This window comes from Kogia breviceps, chromosome 3 (genome assembly GCF_026419965.1).
Source record: "Kogia breviceps isolate mKogBre1 chromosome 3, mKogBre1 haplotype 1, whole genome shotgun sequence".
NCBI lineage: Eukaryota > Metazoa > Chordata > Mammalia > Artiodactyla > Physeteridae > Kogia > Kogia breviceps.
Genome location: NC_081312.1, coordinates 103,074,181 through 103,098,782, shown reverse-complemented (window position 1 = coordinate 103,098,782; position 24,602 = coordinate 103,074,181).

Sequence of the window (24,602 nt, the reverse complement as noted above, 5' to 3'; positions counted from 1 at the left end):
AGGGAGAGGAAAAGGGACAGGGCCAAAGGGAAGGATGAGTGGGGGTGGGCGTCAGTGCCAGCCTCCGCTAGAGCCTGTGGCAGCAGCCAGATAATAAGCAAGAATAATAGAGGAAAGAGTGAAATGTCACACAGGTTCTGGTGCCATTAGCCACCAGAGACGGAAAATATCACATAATTAGGCCAGGCCTTTGTTTGCTTTTGTGGAGGGGGAGTATGAGGGGCCCCTGGTTGTTGGGGGGGAACTGTGCCTCTGGGGATGGGCCTGTTCACCTGGGGCAGGGGAGAGGCAATGGTGTGAGGATTCAAGCCTGGTGCTCTGGGACCCTTGTCCCTGGGCCTGATGTGCCTTGGAGAGGGTGGTTGGGAAGGGGGCCAGGGAAGGGATGGGACTTGTTCCACCTCGAAACTGAAATGTGGAGCTCAGAGACCTCCTTGCTAAACTGCTTTTGCTACGTTTGTTTATATTTCCCTCATTATTTCCCAAGTCACAGAAACACCTGGTTAATAACTGTCGAATTTCACACCCGCAGCTAATACGGGCACGACTCTTGGCATAGCAGCCTCGGGGATTTTTTTTTGTTTTTTTTTGTTTCTTATTTTTAAAATTTATTTATTTATTTATTTATTTATAGCTGTGTTGGGTCTTCATTTCTGTGCGAGGGCTTTCTCCAGTTGCGGCGAGCGAGGGCCACTCTTCATCGCGGTGTGCGGGCCTCTCACTGTCGCGGCCTCTCTTGTTGCAGAGCACAGGCTCCAGACGCTCAGGCTCAGTAGTTGCGGCTCACGGGTCCAGTTGCTCCGCGGCATGTGGGATCTTCCCAGACCAGGGCTCGAACCCGTGTCCCCTGCATCGGCAGGCAGATTCTCAACCACTGTGCCATCAGGGAAGCCCAGCAGCCACGTTTTAAAGAGAAATAAGCAAGGCCTGAAATAAAAGTCGGCAGGAATACAAATCTGCAGCAACGAGGCCCACTCCCCACCTTCCCCATGCAACAACCAGCATGTACATCACTCTCTCCACGCGTGCACACACTTTCATCCAAGTACGAGGATCCACAGGCCAGCCTTCCCCGTTGCCTTCAGGACTACTTGAAGGGACTCTTATCACTGCTCCCTCCACTCTAATCTGAGTTGGGCCAGGTCTTTGTTTTTGCAGACCCAGGCTCTTCTTCTGACTCGCTTCCTCTGGGGGTGCCCACCTTCCATCTCCCCTAGCTGAGGAGGTTCTAACCACCAGCTCACCATTCATTCATTCAACATGTGTTTCTTGAGCACATACTTTGTGCCAGGCACTAGTGGAGAGAAAATACAGACATGGGTTCTTTCTTGTCTGGTGTAAGAAACAGATATTAGATAACTAAATGCATGAATAAACGTATAATAAAAAGCTAAGATAAGTGCTCTAAAGGAAAAGGACAGTGTGCAATGAGAGCAGAGAAGGGAGGACCTGCTTCAGATTGTGGGTTCTGGAAAGGCTTCTTTTAGGGGAAAGGAAAGGTCTATTTGAATTGAGGCCTGGAAGTGGGAGTTTTCTGAGTGCTGAGTGGAGAGTAGAGTATTCCAGGTGGAGGGAATAGCATGGGCAAAGGCCCTGAGGCAGGAAGGCCAGTGTGGCTGGTGAGCAGGGAGCTGGGAGGAGTGTAACGTGAACTGGCCTGGAGAGACCACGTAGGTGCTGTAGGCCACCTTAGGAAGTTGGGAAGAGTTATAAGATTGTAAGGAAAGAGGGAATGAGATCTGATTTATAGTCTTGGAAGATCTCTCTGCTTGGCTGGAAGAGGCTTGCAGAGCAGTGAGAAGGGGTATGAGCTGCGGGGTGGGGGTGGGTGATTGTAGGTTTCCTAGTGAGAGATGACAGTGGTTTGTGAAGGGACTGTGGTGATGAGAACAAGAAGAGAAGGAGGGGTGAAGGGGATCCCAAAGGCCGACAGAACTTGGATTTCAGGGACGAGGGAGAAGGAATCAAATGGGGATGGTGGATGGGGGTTCATTTCCCGAGATGGAGAGTCTGTAGGAAGGACAGGTCTGGGACGTGTGTCTGAGGTGTACAGAGATAACACTCAAGGCCATGGGGACAGACAAGGTTGCCTATGGAGAGAGAGAAGTGAGGAGAGGTGTTTGCACATGTGTGACTCTCAGCTCCGACTCTGTGTGATGGAATGCCCCTCCCTCCATCACTAATAACATCAGAATAAATGTCCCAAGCATAATTTGTGGAGGGGATTAAACAGGAAGGAGTGTCAGCCCAGTTGCATCAGATGGAGCCCCACCTACCTTTCACCACCCTTGGGATGTGCTCCAACCAAGTGTCTATGGCCTGGGAGGTTGGTAGGGGGAGGGGGTGTGGGAACCCGGGAGAACCCATGGAGTCACCCCAGAGATGGGAGAGGTGAAAGATGACAGGTGAGAGCAGGAGGGAGGCAGAGGGGGAAGATGGTTGGCTGGGCTGGACGGGGAGGACAGAAGAGACAGAAGGCAGGGAGCTGGGCCGGGGCAGCAAGGGGGTCTCCACCTCCGCCGGGCAGGCCTGGGCTGCAGGAAATAATTAGCGCAGAACAATGTCCTAACGAGGCCCTCTGACTCTGGCTCACGCGCACATGGTGCAGCGTGAGGGAGTGTGAGCTGCGCTGGGGGTGAGGATGCCAGGCCCCTCCCCTCCCTTTGCCCTCTCTTCCTGAGAAACCTGGGGACAGGGTGGGGGAACCCGAGCGGGAAGACAGGAGGCCCTGGTTTGCCAGAGTCCTCGACTCTGCCTGGTCCCCAGGCTCCCTGTGAGGGTTTGATGGGGTTCCTCCCTGGCCATTTAAGCCTCAGAACACCCTTGGCCTAACCCCAGGCCCTCTGACTCCAAGTTCCACTGTCCCTCTCTGCTCGCCCATCTGTGTGTGTGACGGGAGACATATACACTCAGGTGCACAGATTTTCCATGTTCCCGTGTGTACTTACAAAACATGCACAAATATGCTTGCACGCATATGTGCACATGCATGTGTATGCACGGGTGCGTGAGTGTGAGGAGAGTGGTGCGACCCAAGCTGAAGTGGTGAGTAGCAGTGTCCCGAGGCCCAGCTCAGCCTCCCTCCCCAGGGAATTCACGTCCCCCCAATTGCAGGTCTCCTCTGTCCTTGTTCTCCTGCAGTGGGAATTGTACCCACTGTCCTGGGGTTGGCCCACAGGCCTTCTCTGGGGACCTCAGACCGACTGAGAGCTGCCCTGGAAGATGTTGGGGCTCTCCCTGTCTTTGTCAGGCTGGTGGGCTCTGCTGGGGCAGAGGCCCAAGGGTCTAGGACCTGCTGAGGGGAAGCTGCTGGCCTGAGGCTGCCAAGGCAGCTGTGTGCTTCAGCAGCAACTAGCGGGACTCAGGAGACACAGGACAAGGTCAGCCTCCGGTCTCCTTGCCTCTTGGCAGAGCTCTGGAAGGGAGAGGCTACAGCCAAGTGACCCCCTCATAGCCAAGGATACTTGGATAAAGGAGGTCTTACCATACATTTTTTGACTTCTTATTTAATATTGGAGTATAGTTGATTAACAATGTTGTGGTAGTTTCAGGTGTACAGCAAAGTGATTCAGGTATACATATACATGTATCTATTCTTTTTCAAATTTTTTTCCCATTTAGGTTATTACAGAGTATTGACCAGAGTTCCCTGTGTTATACATAGGTCCTTGTCGGTTATCTATTTTAAATATAGCAGTGAGTACATGTCAATCCCAAACTCGCAATCTATTCCTCCCCCCAACCCTTCGCCCCTGGTAACCATAAGTTCTTTCTCTAAGTCTGTGAGTGTTTTTTTTAGATTCCACATATGTGATATCATACGATATTTGTTTTTCTCTTTCTGACTTCACTCAGTGTGACAACTTATAGGTCCATCCATGTTGCTGCAAATGACATTATTTCATTCTTTTTTAATTGCCGTACATTGTTGAATGAAGTTTAGCTTATACACCATAAATTGTCTGGTCTGAGGTCCAGCCCTGCCACTGACATGCCCTTTGATGCTGGCAACACCCTCCTCTCTGGCCTCAGTTTGTGCATCCACAAAATCGGTAGGGGTGGACGGTAGTGGACTGGATGACCCCTGAGGGCCTGTCCAGCTCCAGTGCTTTGCTGCATAATTGAGGCTGAGGCAAGCAACCCTGGGCCAATGAAGACCAACCCAGTGGCGTGAGTGCAGGGTACAAGCAGGAAGTCCAGAGAGCACAGCGGCCGGAAGCAGCCCTAGGGCACTTTTGCTGACGAATGCACTTGTACCACATTGCATTGCTTATGTCTGCAGTACAGAGAGCCTCTTCCTAAAACATTCAGGCTCACGTAATAGCTGGATACTCACCTGAGCTCTGTGATTTCTGGAACTCGCAGGCCCACAGGGAGAAAGAGGCTATACAATCACAAGCCCAGAGCTCTTGGAGAAACCAGTGCGACCACTGGTTCTCCCCTGGCCCCAGCCAGTTCCCCCATCCCGGGGAGGTCCCTGTTTATACCTTCCTATCTTCTTTGCCATAACTAAACAGGACTAGGGAGATAGTGGCCCCAGGAGTAACTTAAATTTTTTATTTATTATTTTGAAAAAAGAACACTTTCACGTTACAAAAATCAAAAAATTATTAACACGGTATGGAGTCAAAACCTTCCCTCCCACTCCCTGCTCTGTAAACCCTGCTTTTAGTTTCCTGTGTGTTCTTTCAACATTTCATTTGCTTTCAGGAGCAAATACAAATATGAACAGCTTCTGAATGGATGACTAAGTGATTTGGGGGCTTTCGTGGTGTGGTGAGAGCTGGGCCTCCTATCACTGTCCATCCTGAAACCCAGGGCTGCAACCATCCCAGGATGATAATCAATTGGACACTTTCAAATATTTATGAAACAGTGATGGATTCTCTCCATCTGGAGTTGTAGCTTTCATGGAATTTGGCTTAAGTAGCCAGAAAGTCAATATCTTCCCTGGGCCACCGCCGAGCTGCATGCGTTCCTGTCGTGTCCCTGGTCCTGTGGGCCTGGCTGCTTCTGCTGTGTCAGCTTATTGCCAGCGGCTCGCAACTTCTCTGCCATTGGGAGCTGGCAGGGAAGGACACAGAAAGGCCACACTTCAGGGCTGAGCAGCTCTGAGGAGACTCACTCTGGGGCATGGGCAAGTCAGTTTCCCTCCCTGAGCCTCAGTTACCTGATCTGAAAAATGAGAAGTTTGGCCAGTCATTGAGCTCTACTGCTGTTTGGTGCTCAAGGGGAGCCTGTAAGGTTTCCCAGATGCGGGCTTCCCAAGTGCAGAGCTAGGTCTTCTCTTCCTCCTTTATCTTCCCCCAGCATCCCCAGGCCTAGGTCAAAGCTCAGGCTTGGGCTCTTTCCTTCTCATAGTATTACAGACTCAAGGCTCCATTATTCTGGGAAGAGGGTGTTTCCATGGGCTCTAAGGAGACCAGGGCTCCTGGGCCTCAGCACAACTTGTCCCTCGTTCATGGCTTCTTCACTCTGGGGCCAGAGGAAGCAGTTGTTATAAAGCTGATGGGATCCAAGTCTGATCAGGGGTGAGGGATGGTCACAGAGCAGGGCTGATGGGACGTTATGAAAACAGAGCTGATGTTTCTGCAACGCTGAGGTCAGAACCAGGGGCAGCAGAGAGAACTAATGAGCTTGACTGTGATGGGGTAGGTGGGTGGGAGCCAGGACTGCATGGGGGTGGGTGGGTGAAGCCAGAGCTGAGCCAGGCAAGGGTCCACCTGGTGCCAGGGAAGCTGAGGCAGGGCGTCCTCACCCTGTCCAGCCTTTTGAAATACATGTGTGTATTTAATTTTATGGTCTTATGACCTTAAAAATATTTAAACATATATTCAAGTAATATGAATACATGAATACATTTTTACCACAAAAACTCAAACAATATACAAGCATAGGGCTTCCCTGGTGGCGCAGTGGTTGAGAATCCGCCTGCTGATGCAGGGAACGCGGGTTCGTGCCCCGGTCCGGGAAGATCCCACGTGCCGCGGAGCGGCTGGGCCCGTGAGCCATGGCCTCTGAGCCTGTGCGTCCGGAGCCTGTGCTCCGCAACGGGAGAGGCCACAGCAGTGAGAGGCCTGCGTATCGAAAAAAAAAAAAAAAAAAAAAAAAAAAAAATATATATATATATATACAAGCATAAAACACAGGAGGTTTCCTTTCCCTACAGAGCAACCTCCACTGTCTACTATCGTTAACTGTTTGATATGTAGCTTGCAGACTTTCTCCTACATATATTTATACACAAAATATCTACATGTGCACAGATTAAGATGTCGTTTAACAACATAAATAGGATCCTACTGATATATCTTGTCCTGGAATTTACTTTTTTCCCCCGTAAGCTTGGGTGATCTCAACTGCTTCCAGGTATTTCTTACAAGGGATGGGCCTTAGTTCTACTAACAGTTCCCCTATCGATGGTCATTCAGGTTGTTTCCGTTTTTTTGCTATTACAAACAGAGATGCTGGGAATATCCTCGATGATCCTGCTCTCTTGGCCTAGCTCAGACCTCTTGTTGTTTCCCGGGTGCATGGGGACCACTGGGCCAAAGGAAAGTATCTGATCCACAGTGGTCCCCTGAGTAGGAAGGGCTGAAGGCATGCTCCCCCTCTGGTGGGAGAAGCCGAATGCTGAGCCCAAGGGCAGATGTACCTAGGGTGACATTTCAGGCAGTGAAATGGCAGTGGTGGGGTTAATGTGGCGCCCATGACATTATACCATGTCTCTTACTACCCACTCTCTCTGGTTCTTGCCCAAGACAGCCCCAGAGGGGGAAACATGAAGACGCTATAGGAGGAGACTGGCAGTGGAGAGGTCACTGGGGACTGCAAACCAAAATGGTCAGAAGAGAGCTTGGGCTTGACTGGGGCTTGATGAGAACACCATTCAAGGTCACAAGCCAGGGTATGGAGCTGGGAGTTTGCTTTCTCTGAGTGTTTACTGTATGCCAGGCACTGTGCTAGGGGATTTGTACACTATTTTACTTTGATCCTGTGTGGTAGCGGTGATTCCATTTATAGACGTTGATGCTGCAGCTCAGGTGAGGTAGCTTGCCCCAGGCCACACAGCCGCTTTACCTGACTGCGCAGCCCAAGTCCATCCATCTTCCCTGGCTACCTCCCTTTGGCCTTTTGGCCCCCTGCTGGATGATGCCAGGTCGGGAGCCCCACTGGCCTCCTGCCACCCTGGGGCTTACAGGTAAGTGGTCAGTAGTGACAGATGGACTAGGGGCCTCTCCTGAGAGGAGCAGGGCCACCGCAGGACTGGCATAGGCTGCCTGAGCTCATCCCATCGTGGTGTCACTTGGCTCAGAAGCAGGCCCTAGAATCTGGACGGGCATTGGGAGAGTCAGGCAGAGCTCGGGTTTGCTCAGGCTGTGGGTCCAAGGCTAGGTTTGGGGTCAAAGGGCAAGCTGGATGACCAGGGATTTGTTGGCTGGGTGTGAAAAGCCAAGGCCTTTCTTACTTATCCCTTCGTATCTCTGCGTTAGGGCAGGATTTAGGGTTTTCTTCAGAGTCTCAAAAGCATCTGTGGTTCCCAAAGAGGTTCCAACTCTGAGGACAAAAGCAGTCTCCAGAGGGTACCTGGTGCAGAGCAAGAAAGGTGGGAACCCTAGTTAGGACCCCACCTCTATCCTGACTCAGCATCCCCATCTGCACTACCCCGGCCTGGACATGAGCATCCCTAAGGGCCTTCCCGGCACCTCCAGCTGGACGTCCCTTCCCATCCCAGGGGAGAGCAAACCATTCTGGGAGGCCCAAGTAAGGGTGCTCTTTGAGGGTCCCTGGGCTCCAGGGGACAAAGAACAGGAGAGCTGGCTCCTGCCTTGGGGAGCAGGAGGTGCTAAGAGAAGTAGAAGATGGTACAAGAATAAGTTTCTCTCTTTTTTTTCCTCCTCGGCAGGGAAGGAGGGTCCAACATGAAGAATTGGGAATCTGTTTATTGGGTGCTGGAAGAGCTCTCCAGGCTGGGGGGCCCAGACTCCTCTGCTGCCCAGGTGACATGGGTGCCCAGCTCTGTGCTTGTCTATAGCGGGAAGTGTTCTGGCAGGGACAGAAGAGGGGAGCACTACCCTCCCATTAGAGAGCTCTTACCAGGCCTGGTAGACGAATTCCAGGCAGAGCCACAGAGTTTAGACTCTGGGGCTGCAGAGGTTGAGGGAAGGAAGCAGCCCAAGTCCTGGATCCATCAATGAATGAGGCCCTGACATTGGCAGATGACTTTAGCATCACACAAGCAGGGCAGGCTTCCTGGAGGAGGAGGAGGGAGACTGCACTGAGCAGGTCTCCTAAGTGTGTGCCCTGGAGCCAGACACACCTGGGTAACCCTCCCACCACATCACTTACTGGATGTACAACTATGAACAACTGACTTTCCCTCCTTGTGCCACAGTCCCCTTGTCTCTGAAATGGGAATAATGATAGATTCTAACCCATAGGACTAGAATCCCAATTTTTCATAATGGTGTCTGGCACAAAGCAACTGCTCAACTAAGATGAGTCATTTTTGTGATTATTTTCATCAATGTGATTAGAGGATGGGAAGAATATGAAAAGATGAAGGAGCAGGTAGTCCGGGTGGCTGCCAGGGTGGGGCTAAGAAACCCAAGTCTGGAATAATCTCCAAGGAGGTTCCACCTCTCTGGGAACAAGGAGGCCCAGCACAAAGTTACAAGCAGCTGGATCATCTAGTGCCATGTACAAGTCCAACTCTTCTGGGAGGTTTGGGTGGGAGGATCAGACTGAGTCACTTAGCAGCTTCTCAAGGGACAGGGCAAGTCCCTTTCCTAGTCTGGGCCTCTATTTCCTCATCTGTACAATGGGAAGGGAGAGGCTGGACCAAGTGACCAGAAAGGCCCAGACATCGGTGATTATCTCTGAGCTAGCCGTCTAGGGAAGAAGCCAGATGTGGAGGGTAGGGTAGAGGGTCTGACCTTGGGGAGGCTCCCCCAGAGGGAAAGTTGGCAGGAAACTGGGATAGGGCAGATCCTGTCCCCCCCCTTCTTGTTGCCTGGTGGGTGACAGCTCCTCCACTCCCTGAAGGAGACTGAGGCTGAGTGACTGAGAAGGCTCCAGAGCCAGGCTGTCAGCAAGTGCCCCCTGCCACCTTTGTGTGGCTAATTTGCATAAAATTTGCACAATCTGCATAATTTAGGAAGCAGCCAGTGCTCATCTTGAGCAGTCCAATTCACTGTGATTTTATGAGCTTTGAAGTAGCCCTTTTTTCTCCTGCCCACTCTCCCTCCTGCTTCCCTTTTCTCTTGAGTCTGGCCTGTCAGATCCTGTTGGCTCTGCCCATCTTTCCAGGGCTCGAGGATGGGCCTCCCAGGCTTGCTTGGGTCTCCAGAGAGAGCCCCTCTGCAGCTGCTGGGTGTAGTTGTCTGTAAGCTTGACATTGGTTCCAGCCCAACCCTCCAAGAGGCCTTCACAAAGGAAGTTTGGGTATCCAGAAAAAGCTCTAGGTGGTTCATGAAGAATAAGTCAGGCCAAAGGACAAAATTCTTTTTCCTGACAGGGCACTAGGGCACAGGGTGTGTCTAGGTGCCTGCAAAGCTTTACACCTGATGTTGGTGAGGCCAAGATGGTACCCTGAGGCTGGAATACAGGGCATGGACTTCAATTGACTGATCAAACAGCTGTCCCTGACAGCTCCTGGATTACTGACTCACGGGAACTGATTTATGGATTACTGTCAGCCCAGACGGATGTCCCTACAGCTGTGCCACAGGACTCTGTCCCTGCCCTTTCAACATTTTTATTCTTGAATTAGTCAATAATCTTTTGGGTACAAGTAACATTAACTCAATTCCAACTGGCTTAAGCAAAAGAAAAAAAGAGAGAAAAGGAATTTATTGGCTAATGTAACTGAGAAATCCAAGGGTATGGACTTCAGGCACAGATGGATCTTGAAGCTCAAATAGTGTCATGAGAAAATTGTCTCTTTCCTTGGTGTTGGCTTAAACTGGCCCCCTTGCTTTTAGGGTCCCTGGAAGCTCCAGTGTGATATCCTGCCAGCTCTAAGTCCAGGAGAATCAGAGCTTCTCCCCATCAGTTCCAATTAAAGTCTAGAATGCAGTCTTAGTGGTTTATCTTGAGTCATGTGTCCAAGGCTGAACCAATCACAGTGATTAGAAACATGTGGCCCTCTCACTGGCCAGGCAAAGGTCACATGGGCATCTGGGGCTGGGGAAGGGTCAGCCCTACTATAAGGATTGAGAGTAGGAAGGGGGAGGTTCCTCTGGGCAAAATCAGGGACCCTTTCCAGAAGACAGGTGGGGGTACTTGGTAGGCTGACTCCAACTGGGCACATAGCGCTTTCTGTGTATAAATATGTTTTTGCCAACCTGAAGTACAGGGAGCTGGAAATTGGGAAAAGGGAAGTTTGTGAGGAAGGAGAGCGCATAGCGGGTGCCTGGGGATGTAAATTTCTTACCTTTATGAGCTGAGGAAAAACCTGGGTAGGATTTGAACCCAGCCCCACTGGTATCTAGGCACTTGGTGGGGAAGCCATGAAGTCACCCAGTGACTGCAGACCCCTGAGTCACCTGGCCTCTGAAAAACAAAGACAATGAGCTTTGTAGAGCAAAAGGGACTGCAGCTGCCATCTGGATAAGAAATGGGGGATACTGTCATTTAGCTCTGATGGAAGGTGGGCAGGAAGACCCTGATTTCCTTCCCACAAATGCTGATGGAGCCCTGGCTCTTTAAAGCTAGGGAGGCTGAGAGGAAGGGAGTAATTACGGACACAAGAAACCTCCATTTTAAGGCAATCCCTCATCAACTGCAGGCCCTCCATCCTGTCCTGAGGTCAGAACTGCTGAGTCTGCCCTCCATGTCAGACAAGCTCAGCACTTTCCCTGCTCACTGGGGTCCCAGGCCTGGAACTCAGGCCTGGAGCTCCCAGCTCCGCCTATACGTTGTGCCGCGTAGGCCATTGCAGTGGGGCAGATGCTGCCAGCTTTGCCTGGGGTCTGGCAGAGCTCAGGCTCCTCCTCGTGGGGACTCTGTCCCAGGGAAGGGCCAACAATCTCCAAGCACTCAAGATGAGCCAGACACTGGGCTAAGTGCTTTTACTCATTTAATCCTCAACAACCTATGAGAAGGATAGGGTTATCACCATAAGCTTCCTCCTTGTTTTAGGAATGAGGAGTCTGAGACCCAGAGGGGTTAAGCAACTTGCTCAAGGTGGCACATCCAGCAAACAGCAGTAGGATCTGAACCTCAAAGATCTGGGTTCTTTATGCTGTACTGTGTCCCTTCTTTTTTTTTTTTTTTTTCTTTCTGATGTGGGCCTCTCACTGTTGTGGCCTCTCCTATTGCAGAGCACAGGCTCCGGATGCGCAGGCTCAGCGGCCAAGGCTCACGGGCCCAGCCACTTTGCGGCATGTGGGATCTTCCCGGACTGAGGCACGAACCCGTGTCCCCTGCATTGGCAGGCGGATTCTCAACTACTGCACCACCAGGGAAGCCCTCCCTCCTCTTTTTGTACCATCTGTACAGTGCACAGAAATTCACCTGTGTCCCATGCTGCCAGAGGTATAGGGAGGACTGCGTAAGATTTTAGAAGACAGGTCTTGAGAAAGTGTCTTCTAAGACAGAGCCCATCCCCACTCCCAGGGAGCTGGGAGGCTGCAAGCCCCAAAGACCTGTGTGGATGGAATGTGCAAAGGAAGATGGTCAGCTGTGTCACCCACTGCAGAGGAAGGGGAGGAGGAGGAGGGGAATAAGCGTGAGACTTTAGGGGTGGAGACAGGTGCCTTAGCTGAGCAGTGAAGGTGGGTGGCAGGCAGCTGCCCATGCCTGAGGGAGCTGGCTCACACCAACCACTTGTGGAGGATTTTAGCTGGAAGTAGAGGAAGGAAGAAGGGAGGATAGGAACAGAAGTAGGAGAGGGCTTTTTAAAAAAAATTTATTTATTTTTGGCTGCATTGGGTCTTTGTTGCTGCACGTGGAGGACTTTCTCTAGTTGCAGCGAGCAGGGGCTACTCTTCGTTGTGGTGCGCAGGCTTCTCATTGTGGTGGCTTCTCTTGTTGCGGAGCATGGGCTCTATGTGTGCGGGCTTCAGTAGTTGTGGCACGCGGGCTCAGTAGTTGTGTCGCACAGGCTTCGTTGCTCCGCGGCATGTGGGATCTTCCCGGACCAGGGCTTGAACCCGTGTCCCCTGCATCGGCAGGCAGATTCTTAACCACTGCGCCACCAGGGAAGCCCAGGAGAAGGCTTTTGATGAAGAGGAAACAGGGCACGCTTGGGTCAGAGCAGGGACATCAGGAGGGGAAAAGGGGACAACCACCTCATCTCCCAGTTCCAGAGTCCCCTGTAGTACTGGTGTCATGCCTATTTTACAGAGAAGGAAATAGAGGCCCAGAAAAGCAAAGCCACCTATGGGTCTCCCAGCTGGGGTGCTGGGGCTGGAGTTCACAAAGGACTGAGCTGGTGTGCATAGAGAGCCTGCACACTTGCTCTCTATGGTTTGGGATGCATAGATGGATGCCTTGTTTTTGTACACTGTCACACTGTTTTCCAGAGCTTGGGCATTGCAAGCCCTCCTTTGGAAATCTCAGGGGCTCCCAGGGCAGGAGGGTAGCCCACCTGGGATCATCACAGCCTCACACATGAACAGCATTCTCTCCCATAGCCCCTGTCTTCCCCCAGAGGAAAAGCCAGGCTTGGGTTCAGGAACTTTCTACCAGTCACTGCTGTCTCCAACATGAGAAACTGTTTCTTGAGATGGTGAGTTCCCCATTCCTCAGGGTGTGCAAGCAGGGGCTGGATGCTGTCTGGGCCTAGGCTACTGTGGTTGAGATTGCTGCCCTGCATGGAAGGTACCTGGCCCATTTCCAACGTCCTTTCCAACTCTTAGGGAAGTCCCATACCTGATGGTGGAGTTTCTAGCAGGCCAGACGACAGAAGTGTGTGTGTGTGTGTGTGTGTGTGTGTGTGTGTGTGTGTGTGTGTGTGGTGGGTGTCCTCCCAGAGCCCCTCCAATTTCACTGTATAGGGGGTTGCCTCCTCTGTTTCTGTGTATGCTTGCCCCTGGCTCAAGTTTCCCTGGACACAGTGTGGGCAGATCCCCACAGAAACAACCAGTACACCTGTGGGTACCCATGGAAGCTGCCCAGAGCAAGAGAGGGAGAAGCTAGGGCCTGGGAGCTGGAGCAGTGAGCCCCCTGCCCCGCTGTGCCACGCAGCCAGAGCCACGTGAGCTCATTTGTGAGCTGCCTCATGCCCAGCAGGTCTCGCTGGGAAGCCACTAATCCCATCTCACGCCTCCTGTCTCCCGGGGGACAGCTTCCGGAGGATCAGCTTGCCCCACACAGGAGACATTTGGGGCGCTTCCTGACTTCACTGACGGTTCTGATTCCAGGCCCTGAGCGGCTGTGTGAGTTTCCTTCCAAGTCCCCGGTTCCACAGATGCCAGCTTGCAGGACCAACTGGTGGTTACCCAGCAACACGGCAAATATTTGGGCCAGCCAGGCTGGTCTGTGGCCCCCCATCCTGGGTTTAGTGAGACCTTAGGAGGCAGGCAACCCCAAGGGCTTTGCCTATTTTTTAAAATATCTGGGCACTAAGTAAAAATAACTCCACTTGGCAAAAACCCCTCTGCTGACTCCTTCTCCAGGGCTTTCCATTTGGGGACCTGGGAGGAAGGGGTGGGTGAGAAAGCAGCATACAGCAGTGGAGAGAGGAAGCAAGGGCTTTGGGGATGAGAAGGCCCAGGTTTAAACCTGGTTCCGGAAACTTTGGCAGGTAGGAGAGAGTGGACCCCTCCCTCTCATATCTACTCTGCCCCAGAGAGTTCCCCATCTCAGTCCCTGGCCTGCAGCATCCCCACCTGATCCGCCCCAGCTAGAACTGGCTCCTCCCAGTGGGTCTCTTACTGTTCCCCCTTCAGGCACCCCATCTCTCTCCTGGATGCCTCACTGGTCCTCTTGACCCCTCCAATTCAACCTCCATCCAGGAGCCAGAGATTTACACTAAAATGATAATCTGATTACATCATAAGGTCCTGTTTTTGTTTTTATAAATTTTATTTTTATTTATTTATTTTTGGCTGTGTTGGGTCTTTGTTTCTGTGCAAGGGCTTTCTCTAGTTGCGGCGGGCGGGGGCCACTCTTCATCGCGGTGCGCGGGCCTCTCACTGTCGCGGCCTCTCTTGTTGCGGAGCTCAGGCTCCAGACGCGCAGGCTCAGTAGTTGTGGCTCACGGGCCTGGTTGCCCCGTGAGCATGTGGGATCTTCCCAGACCAGGGCTCGAACCCGTGTCCCCTGCATTGGCAGGCGGATTCTTAACCACTGCGCCACCAGGGAAGCCCATAAGGTCCTGTTTAGAAACACCTCCTGCAAGCCCCTTAGCCGGCACCCATGCCCCGCCCAGCTCCCCTGCCTCCTCTCCCCTCCCCTGCAAACCCTCTGCTCTGGCCATTTGCCACTGCTTAACCCATGCTTCCTCAGGCCTCCAGGCCCTGGTTGGGGCTGGTCCCTGGGTACCACCCAACCCGCTACTCCCCACCTTCCCAGTGTCCACCTGGCTGCTCCAGCGCCTTCTGGAGGATGTACAGACTGGGCTAGCTCCTCTGGCATTCCCGGCCTGATGCCTGTCAGTACACTCTGAGCAGTGATTTTTCTCTTGACTGACCTGTTCCATACCATCCCTGGGCCCCTGTCACCTTGCCCTGGTCTGGTCCACACTGAATGGGGAGCACCTTGGGGCAGGGACTTGGTAGGACCAAGGCAGGGACCTTGGGTAGGGCCACTGCTGGCCCATAAGGTGCCTTTGTGTGAATTAGAAAGAGACGTCCTTCCTCAGGTGGACACAGCCCCACGCTGGGCTGCCAGGCTTGACAAGTGGAACAGGGGCTAGACTTCAGTCCTCTTCCTCCCCAGCCAGGCACTGTGACCCTGGACTTGGCTTGTCTTGGCTGAGACCCCAGGGCTGGCAGTGCACCCAGCACAGTATGGGTGCTCAGAGGAAACGGGATGAGTTAAGCTGGAGAGGGCCACATCCCTCCCAGGGGGCCCTGTGTCTCCGACCTTCTGCCCTGGGTTGGTCATGGCTCCCACAGGGGGGTTATGTTTTCTTCTTGGTCATGGGCACTTTCTGCTGTGTCTGCTGCAGTGAAGGTCTCCCCTGGGTGGGGTTTCCAACCCGGCATCTGGCCAGGGTCTGCCTGGCACTCTGTCCATTTTTGTAGATGCTTATTCTCATAGACTGAATTCATTCCTCTTCTGGTTGAGACTGTACAAACAAAATCCACGGTTGTAATTGGCAGGCTGGGTGTCCAGGATACGAAGGGCACACTGGGAATGTGAGGCTAGAACCCATGCAGGGAGAGGCAGACCCCGGGGCCCAGTCACTGTGGCCCCAGTTGCTGCCCTGAGGCAGAGGGGTCTGCAGAGGGGCTGGGGCCTGGACCTCCAGCAGCCATACCCGGATCTTTCCCTGTCACAGCTCCTTCAGGGGCATTTTCAGAGGAGGGTTCGTGACCCTGGCTTATCTATCCTCTCCTGTGTGAGGAGCAGGTACCTCAATCACTGGGTCAGGAAGCCTCCCACTCACTCCTTGAGCATCTGACGGGAAGTAGGATAACCCTGCAGTGGCTCCCGTCACATTCAGAGAAAAAGCCCAAGTCTCCACAGTGGCCAACATGGTCTTATTGATTTGGCCCCATCCCCTCTCTGACCTCATGTTTTCCACTCTCCCCCTCAACTCCCCCTCCTCCACTCACTCTGCCTCCACATTGCTGGCCCCTTTGATGTCCCTCCTACATGCCAGACACGCTCCCACCTCAGGGCCTTTGCACTTGCTGTTCCCGTGATCTCATATTCTCTTAGCTCAGGTCCCACAGGACTCACTCCCTCACCTCCTTTGCATCTGTACTCAAGGGCCACCTTCTCAGCCAGGGCTTCCCTGACCACTTGTTTAAACCGCAACCCCTCCCCAGAACCCCCAAGTTCCTGCTTATTTTTGTCCACAGCACCTATCATCATCTACTATACAATTTATTTTCCTTTCTGATTTTGTCTGGTGATGGTCTCCCCTCTAGAATGTAAGCCCCATGAGGTCAGTCACTTTTCACTGCTCTAGCCCCAGTGCCTGTCAGAGGGTAGTTAGAGTGAATGAGAGTTTGTAGAATGAACAAAAGTGTGAATAAATTACCACAGTGATAAGGAAGAGCAGCTGCCTTGTGTGGGCAACCACTTGTGCCAGCCCTTTGCATCCATTGTCTCCTTGACTCCTCCCAGCACCCCTCCACCTCATATGGTGAGAAAACTGAGGGTCAGGAGGTTAAGACTTCCCCAAGGTCACTCAGACTGTGGGTGACCAGGCCAGGCTAGTTGGACCCTGCAGGCCAGCACGTACCCACAGTGTGGCCATTACAGCAGGTAGGGGGCAGTCCAACGCCTGCCATCTGGAGGCTCACTTGACTTTGGCCTTGGGATCCCAAGGTACCTGCAGACTCTGACATTCCCAATATTCCCAAAACCAGAGCCTTGGCGGGGGGGGGAAGAGGGTGTATAGGAGCATCCATCCTCTGTTCCTGCAGCCTGTGGACCCCTCCTCTCTGCCTCCTGCAAGGTCCCTTCATGGTCCCAGGCCATCTGACATCGTCCCATGTCTGGCCCACATCTATGTTCCTACTTGCAGCTTCTCAAGAGCACGACTGAAAAGGCACAGTTTTAACCTCCCTTCTGCCCAGCCTGACCACCGACAGTCATTTCAGCGGCACAGGAAATATATCCTGCCTCAACCTCTTTATAAATCTACTTGTCGCTCTCTCTTCTCATATTAGCACCCCTCCAGCCCCTCATTCCCTGCTATCCTCTGCCATTGCCCCCTCCAGCAGAGCCCCCAGGGAATGTTGTATATGAAATTATTTTGTGAAATCCAATAAAAATTTTAATCAGGTCAACATCATTACAGCAAAAGGAAATGATGGATCTTCTCTGGTGCAGAAAAAATGAGGAGAAGAGAAAAATCCGCCAACCCACCCATCCACCAGTGCGTGCCCTTGTGTGCACTCACACCCATGTGTGTGTGCACCCCCACTGATGTACGGGGTGCCCTGCACTTGCACACGTGTGTGCGTTTACACGAGGTTTGTGTACATCATTGGCAAGTCCCTGGCCGCCCTCTAGCCTCAGTTTTACCATCTGTACAATGGAACCTTGATTACTGGACTCAGATCCCTATCAGCTGGGAAACTGTAATCTGGTGCCTGCTCACAGCTGTGCCCATAGTCACATCACCTGGTGGAGGTGGCGGCCTTGCCCCACACGTCTGACAGATGCCATCTCACAGCACAGAGATTTGAGTCCAGCTCCAGGCCCACTCCTAACCTTTGTTGGGTCTGGGGCAGTGGTACAAATGGAAGCCCATATACCATGTGTCTGGATATTTAAATGATAAATCGAGCTAACTGTTAAAATAAAACATGTTCTAGTCTCCTCCCTTGACAAATATATCTTCATAACAACCTGAAAGGCCAGGTTCAAATACAGAATTCTTGGGAGGAGCTGGCCCCCAGACTCCAGCCCCGGGCCCTGGGCTGCCCCTTACCTTTCCCTCTACCCCCGGCTCTGTCCCAACCCTGAGAAGGGCCTCGCTCACATACGTGAGGACAGACATCCCAGTTTGCAAGACCAAGCTCTGTCTGCACCCCTGCCCCTACACACAGCCCCTTGGATTTTCTTCAGGCCTGAAGCATGGACATCAGTGGCATGGTGCCCTCTTAGGAGGGGGGGTCCAAGGAAGAAGCCCCTCAAGGAAGAAAGTTCCAGGCCAGAGCAGGGCTTCTAAAATGCAGGGCTCAGGGCAGGAACCCCTTTTACCTGGGTTTAGGGTGATGCTGTCCTCTCTCCCCACCGTGGGGAAGAATGGACAAAGAAGCAAGAGCCACTCCTTGGGTCCTGACAAGGCCTATGGCTTTAGCCCAGCAGTCTGCCCTCAGGCCTCTCTCTCCCCACACTTCCTTCCAGAGGCTCCCTCCGTGACTGTTCTATAGCATTTAAGGGGTGCATGTCAGGGAGGCCCCAGCCACAGACATGCCCCCAAATGGGTAAGAAAGTGCTCTGCACCTGCCCCATGTGTGTGGTGAGCTTCCTTGCTCAGGGATGTGGGTGGAAGCTGGCCATGGGGACACGGAGAGAGAGGGACACCAAGCCGGGGCACTCACCCTGGGGAGAGGTCAGGCTTTCTGACTGGGAGGGTCAGGGCAGATGTGCATGTGGGGGAAGCCATAACCCTGGTGGGAGTTTTGTGGGTACTTTCAGAGCGCTGCTCCAAGGATGCCCCAAGCCACTGGAAACTCTCAGTGTCTATGATTCTGGATGACAAATCCATTAACCCATTGGTGCCCACGGCCCCACTACAAGGAGGGGAGTCCGGAAGGCAGATGGAAGACCCAGCCTCACCTTCATTTCCCCCACCCATAAAGCAGGGCAGTGACACTGGCCACTCTGGGGTTCCTGGGACAATTACAGGGGGCTGTGTCTCTGAAGTGAATAGGGGGGAACAGGAGAGACCCCCCCCCACCATTCCCTCTCTTCTCCAGCCCTGCCCCCACTGGAATCCAGGAAGCTGCTTTATCCTTCTGACATTTACAGAAGCCTGTCTCTCCTCTCCTTCTTGATGACATCTGAGCCTCCACCTGGGCCAGCAGGGCTGTCTTGAGGGCAGGGCTGGGAGGCTGCTTAGCCTGACCCTCTCCTCAGGGATCCCCAGGGGAAGGAGTTTAGAGCCCCAGCCCTCCCCAAGTCTGATGGGGAGGGGGAGGGAAGAAAGCCAGAAGGACTAGGGGGAGGCTCCCACTCCAAGGAGTCTCTCCTCTCACCAAAGGCCTTCCTTCTCCCGGAACTCCTCCCCAGCATCCCAGGGCGAGGAAACACTGACCCCATGCAGATCCACCATAATCCCTTTCAGTTCTTGCCGGATGTTTACTCTGTAATCAGAGGCCTAGGATTGTTCAATATCCTGCACAGCCCACCTCTCCTCTACCTTGGTCTTCCCAGGCTTGGCTCTGTTGGGGGTGGGGGGGGGGTGGATAAATATTCCGGCTCCTTACCCCTTGATAGGTCATCTCTGCAGTGTGCTTCATGCAGTCCCTCCGAAGTCCCGGGTCCCCAGGCAGACTAGGCTCCCCGCTGCCCACATCAGTCCCCCGTACTGGCTTCCTTCTCTGCTCCAACTCACTTCCCTTCTCTCCTCCCTTCCTGGGATCACTTTGCACTCAAATGCCTGTCTCAGTGTCTGCTTCTGGGGAACACAGCCTATGACAGTGATGCATGCAGTGAGTGCCAGCTGGGACTGGATCCCCAGGGGAGAGAGTACGTTTTCAATCCCACAAAAGCAAAGCTTGTGTTCTGATCTCATTCCTTCCTGCAGGGCTCCCCATGTCCCTTGGAACACAGTCTGCATTCCTGAGTGGGGGCTCCTCTGGCTCCCATGTCCTCCTAGGTTACATCAGCTCACTCTCCAGGCTACCAGTTCCCTCCCCTCTCACCCACCAGGCTATGAGTCCCGGGAGGGCAGGGACTGGGACGTGGCTCCAATGTGGCACACAGAAGATGATCAGGACTAGCTCTTGAGTGAATGAAAATGCTGGCTGTGCTCTGGGAGCTCAGGACAAGGGCTTAGTCACCTCACGGAGGATTTGGCTGGGATGGGGGGAAACGCCTTCCCCACTACCAGTCCAAGGAGGCTGCTTCCTAAAGGCTGCGATGGGAAGATGTGAATCATGGAAACAATGATTTCTTGCTTACTGTGATTATTGGAGCATTCATGCCACTGTCCTTTGTAATTTGAGAGACTAGGACTTTCTGCCAGAAGGAAGCCTCCTAGCTCTGCAACAAGGTGGTCTTGGGGTCTGCCAGGCCATCCCCCTCCAAGTGGCAGAAGCCTTGGGGAAGTGGGTCCACGTGTGTAGGATGTGACAAGCAGGCTGAGAGGGAAGCAGGGCCTGGCTGAAGGAGCTGCTAAGTGACCAGGGAGAGCAGGAAGAGGCCAGGGAGTGGGGAGACACGAGGGCTGTCACCATACAGGCTCCACATTGAGTCTGTGATTTTTTTCAGGTGTAGAACTGGAGATGCATGTCCTCCTGCCAGGCCTGTCCTATCATTGAGTCTGCTGTGACCCCGGGCAGGGGGTCTTGGTCACTCTAAGTGTAATATGAGAGGCCTGAATAAAATGCCATTTTGCAAGGAGCACAAAATTTGAAGTGTGGCTTCAAATCCTGACTCTGCCATTTACTGGCTTGTGATCCTGGCCTTAGTTTTTTCATCCATAAAACCGGGATAGTGAAAGCGTCATCTGCTTTCTGCGGCTGTTGAGGGGATAAGATTCCTTGTTTCATTCGACAAAAATTTACTGAGCCCTTTCTAGGAACTGAGGACACAACAGTGAACAAAACAGACAAAAATCCCTGCCTTGGGACTTCCCTGGAGGTTCAGTGGTTAAGGCTCTGCGCTTCCACTGCAGGGGGTACGGGTTCAATCCCTGGTCGGGGAACTAAAGTCCCACATGCCTCTCAGCGCAGCCAAAAAGAAAAAAAAAATCCCTTCCTTCATGAAGTTTGTGCTCTAGGGGGGACACAGTCAATAAACCAGGTAAATAAGTAAAATAGATAGTCCGTTAGATGCTGATAAATGCTAAGGAGAAAAATAAATCAGGAAAGGAGAATAGAAAGTGTCAGTGGCGATGGGGATGGTGGGTCTGCAATTTTCGGGTGGCCAGGGAGGGCCGCACTGAAAACCTGACGCTGGAGCAAGATCTGAAGGAGGTGAGAGAGGAAGTCAGGTAGGCCCTGGGAAAAGCAAATCAGGCATAGGGAACAGCAAGTACCCAGGCCCTCAGGTGGGTCATGCGGCCTAGGAAGCAGGAGGCTGGGGTGGAGGGAGCTGGGAGACGTTAAAGGCAGGGGTTGGAGGAATCACATCGTCATGGTAGGGACTTTGGCTTTTGCTCTGAGTGAGGTGGAAGCCGCTGGGAAGAGGAATGACAGGACCTGATGTCTGTTTGAACAAATCACGTTGTCGTGGGGGGAGCCCCCTGGCTGCTGAGGGGAAAGGAGGCAGGGGTAAAAGCAAGAACCCCATTAGGAGGCTGTTGAAATAGTCTTGGTCACTGGTTCAGACCTTGTGATGGCTGGTGGTAGGGAGATGATTTTATGTCACAGAAGGACGTGTCGTCATGTCATCCAATTGTCACTGGATAAGAAGGTTATTCTATTTTCAATTAGTTTCAAAAGTCTTCTGGAAACATTGAGAAAGTCTCCAGGCGGTGCTGGTATGCCTTCAGCACCCCTAACTCTTAGGAATTTCTTCCCCTTAAACCCAAAATGACAGGCCTCAGACTCAAGAACTCCTGGCTTTTATGTCTAGTTAATCTTTCAGAATGGGATCATTTTTATCATTTTCATGGCATGTGGTTTTACACTTACCTTCTATTTATGAAAATTGAGACTGATTTTCTCTTAAGTTACTAGTAGAAAAGCTTCCTTTAAAATAAATTTACCTAAGTAAGATGTAAGTTGGGGATTCGCTGGCAGCCCAGTGGTTATGACTCCACGCTTCCAATGCGGGGGGCGTGGGTTTGATCCCTGGTCTGGGAACTAGGATCCTGCAAGCCACGCGGCACGATCAAAAATAATAATAATAATTTTAAAAATAAGCAAAATGTAAGTTGGCTTAAAGGATTTTAGGACAACAGTACAGGTAGTATAAAAGTTGAGCAGAAGTTGTGGGGTGACCCTGAATGGCTGCAGCTGGTTTTCAGCTGTGTGCTGATGATGTGCTAAGGCACTGGGGCTCTGAGCAATGCTTTGTACTTCCAGGTGTCTCCCAGACCTCTGCTGGCCCCCGAATCCCAACAGTGCCTCCACTGACCAGCCCTGCTCTCCCAACCCTCCTCCCATCCTGCTGTGGTAAGGGAAGTTGGGCCCACGCCATGGGTTAAGAGCTGAGAGACAGGGTGTCATGTGGGCCAGAGCTGGGGTCAGGAAACAGGGACTGAATCCTCCCATTGCCCCTTTACAGCCCTCTCCAAGGGAGGGTCCTGAGAGCGTGAAGAGGGGGCTTTGGTGTGAGGCTCACTGGACCTGGTGGGGGAGGCTGGGGAGGACTTTAATCACCATGCCTGTCACACCCCCAGGCCAGCCGCCAGCTCTTGCCTGTTCCCGGGGAGGTGAACCATCGTCACATTTTCTTAGCCTTCTCTTCAATCTCAACTTGCCCTTTCTCCACATGCGGCCTGTAGATCATCCTTAAAGATTGGTACGAACTGGAAGGGAGGGAGGAAGGAGGGCAGCAGCCTGTGGGGACATCCCCAGGATGGAAGTTTATTTTGGCTCCAGTGCGGCAGTCTTGTGGCTCCAGTGAAGAAGGATGGGTCTGCACCGCCACCCACCCAGCCTTGGGGCTGGCTGGACCCCACTCCCCCTGCCCAGAAAAAGTATGGTCCACGTGAGGCCAGCTTAGCCTGGGGCTGGTCATCTCGAGCAGGGGCCATTGTCACAGCTTCTGACCCCACTGCCCCACTCGTGCATTCTGCATACTACTCGCTGGGCTCCCGTTCTGCTTGCAGATTTGACTTCAGAATGAGCATACTGAGCACCTCCTATGCTCTGAGCAAGATTCTGGGTGCTGCCACAGATAACACCATTTTCGAAAGACTCTTCTACAGCGGGGGAAGGGTCAGGGGGAGGGATAGTTAGGGAGTTTGGGATTGACATGTACACACTGCCATGTTTCAAATGGATAACCAACAAGGACCTACTGTACAGCACAGGGAACTCTGCTCAGTATTATGTAACAACCTAAATGGGAAAAGAATTTGAAAAAGAATAGATACATGTATATGTATACCTGAATCACTTTGCTGTACACCTGAAACTATCACAACATTGTTAATCAACTATACTCCAATATAAAATAAAAAAAAAAAAAAAAAGAAGAAGACTCTTCTAGGATTCCAAGGCTGTTCTGGCATCTCCCCTGGGGTTTTGGCTAGAGAAGATCGACGTGGCCTGGACAGACCTCTCCTGCCCGCCTACCCTTACTGTCCCAGCTGCTGTTCCTGGACGCAGCCCCCAGACGCCCTCATGGGCAAAGCTCCGGTGTGTTCAGGCTCTGGTCCTGGACCCCCTGACCGAGCCTACCTGGGATGTCCACATCCAAGAAGGACCAGAAGGACACATCCATCCTGTCCATCCATCTCTACTTGTCATGTAGGCCTCCCAGTCACCTGCCCAGGCCCATTCCCTTTGGCTCTTCTCCAGCTGGGTGAGTTCCCCCGACACCTCTCCCTCCAGCCAGGACCCATTCCAGCCCTGGCTCTGTCATTGACTTACTACATTAATTGGGGTTCTGGGGAGTGGAGATAGGCCCTGGACAGACTTGCCGGCTCAGAAACCCCAGGGTTGGCCTTGCCTTGCCCACCTTATTCCTTTGTCTAGACTCTCCTCCGACCTTAGTGGCCCCAGCCTCTCCAAATCCTCCCCTGATGCCTCACCTGGTACTCAGGGGCTGGGGCTATCTCAGCTGGTTATTGAGGTCCCAGATGGCTCCCTGAAGGGCTTCTTATCCAGATTTTGTTAGATAGGTTGGGAGGAGGAAACTATTCCTTCATGGACCCAGAACTTGACCTAGGAGCCTGGGTTGGTGGGGAGCAGAGGGTCAGAGAGGCTGTTCTGCCAGCTGTGCCCCCTTTTCTCTTGGAGAGCTGGCACCTGGGTTGCCAGTTTCTTCTGAGGACTGACTGAAGGTCCTCACTGCTCTTAAGGCCTCTTCTTCTGGGATAGACTGGGAGACAGTCTGTCCAGCTTCTGAGGTGTCCTGGAGCAGCTCTGCCTGGATAACAAGAATGGCAAGGAGAATTCCCAGGAGCCTTCCTAAGGAATTGGAGCACCGAGGATCTAAGACCAAAGGCCAGGAGAGTAGGCAGTGGGCTTGTGGGATGGGGGTGGGGAGAGAACACAACAAGCCCAGGTGAAGGAAGTCTGGGAGCTGGGGTATGAACAGGAGCAGAGTTTTACCAGAACATTCCAGATCCCCATCGTCAAGAATTCAGACATTCACAAAAGTGTGTGTCAAGGACACGTGAAGGAAATCGGTGCTAGCGATGGCCCATCTGAGAGGAAAGTCCTGGAATGGTGTGGGTCAGGACAAATCAGTTCAGACAGAGTTCTGCCACAGCAAGGGCCGGGTGTGTGGGAGCGACACGGACAGCACCTTAGTCCAGCGCAGTTACGAGCTCTTCAAACAAGCCACTTCTAAGGGACCCATGTTCTTCTAGACTTCTGTTCCAAGCATCTAAACTGGAAGAATCCATGATGACAGCTCTAAGGAGTGAATGATTCCAAGAACAGATTCCAAGAGTCCGAGGTGTGGAGCCCCCCACCTCTTGAGTCCCCAGTGTCTGTTCCTTGTTGGCACATGTCTAGGAACCATTCTCCCGGGCTCGAGTGAGAGGATGGGAAGTTACCAGAGATGTTTACGGTGTCGGCTTTGAGCTCCCAGCATCTCTGAAGACCAAGCACCGATTTGTTTGGCCAATACAGCCACTGCTTTCTCAAAGGACAGGGCTATCTTCCTTCCTCGCTGAGCTG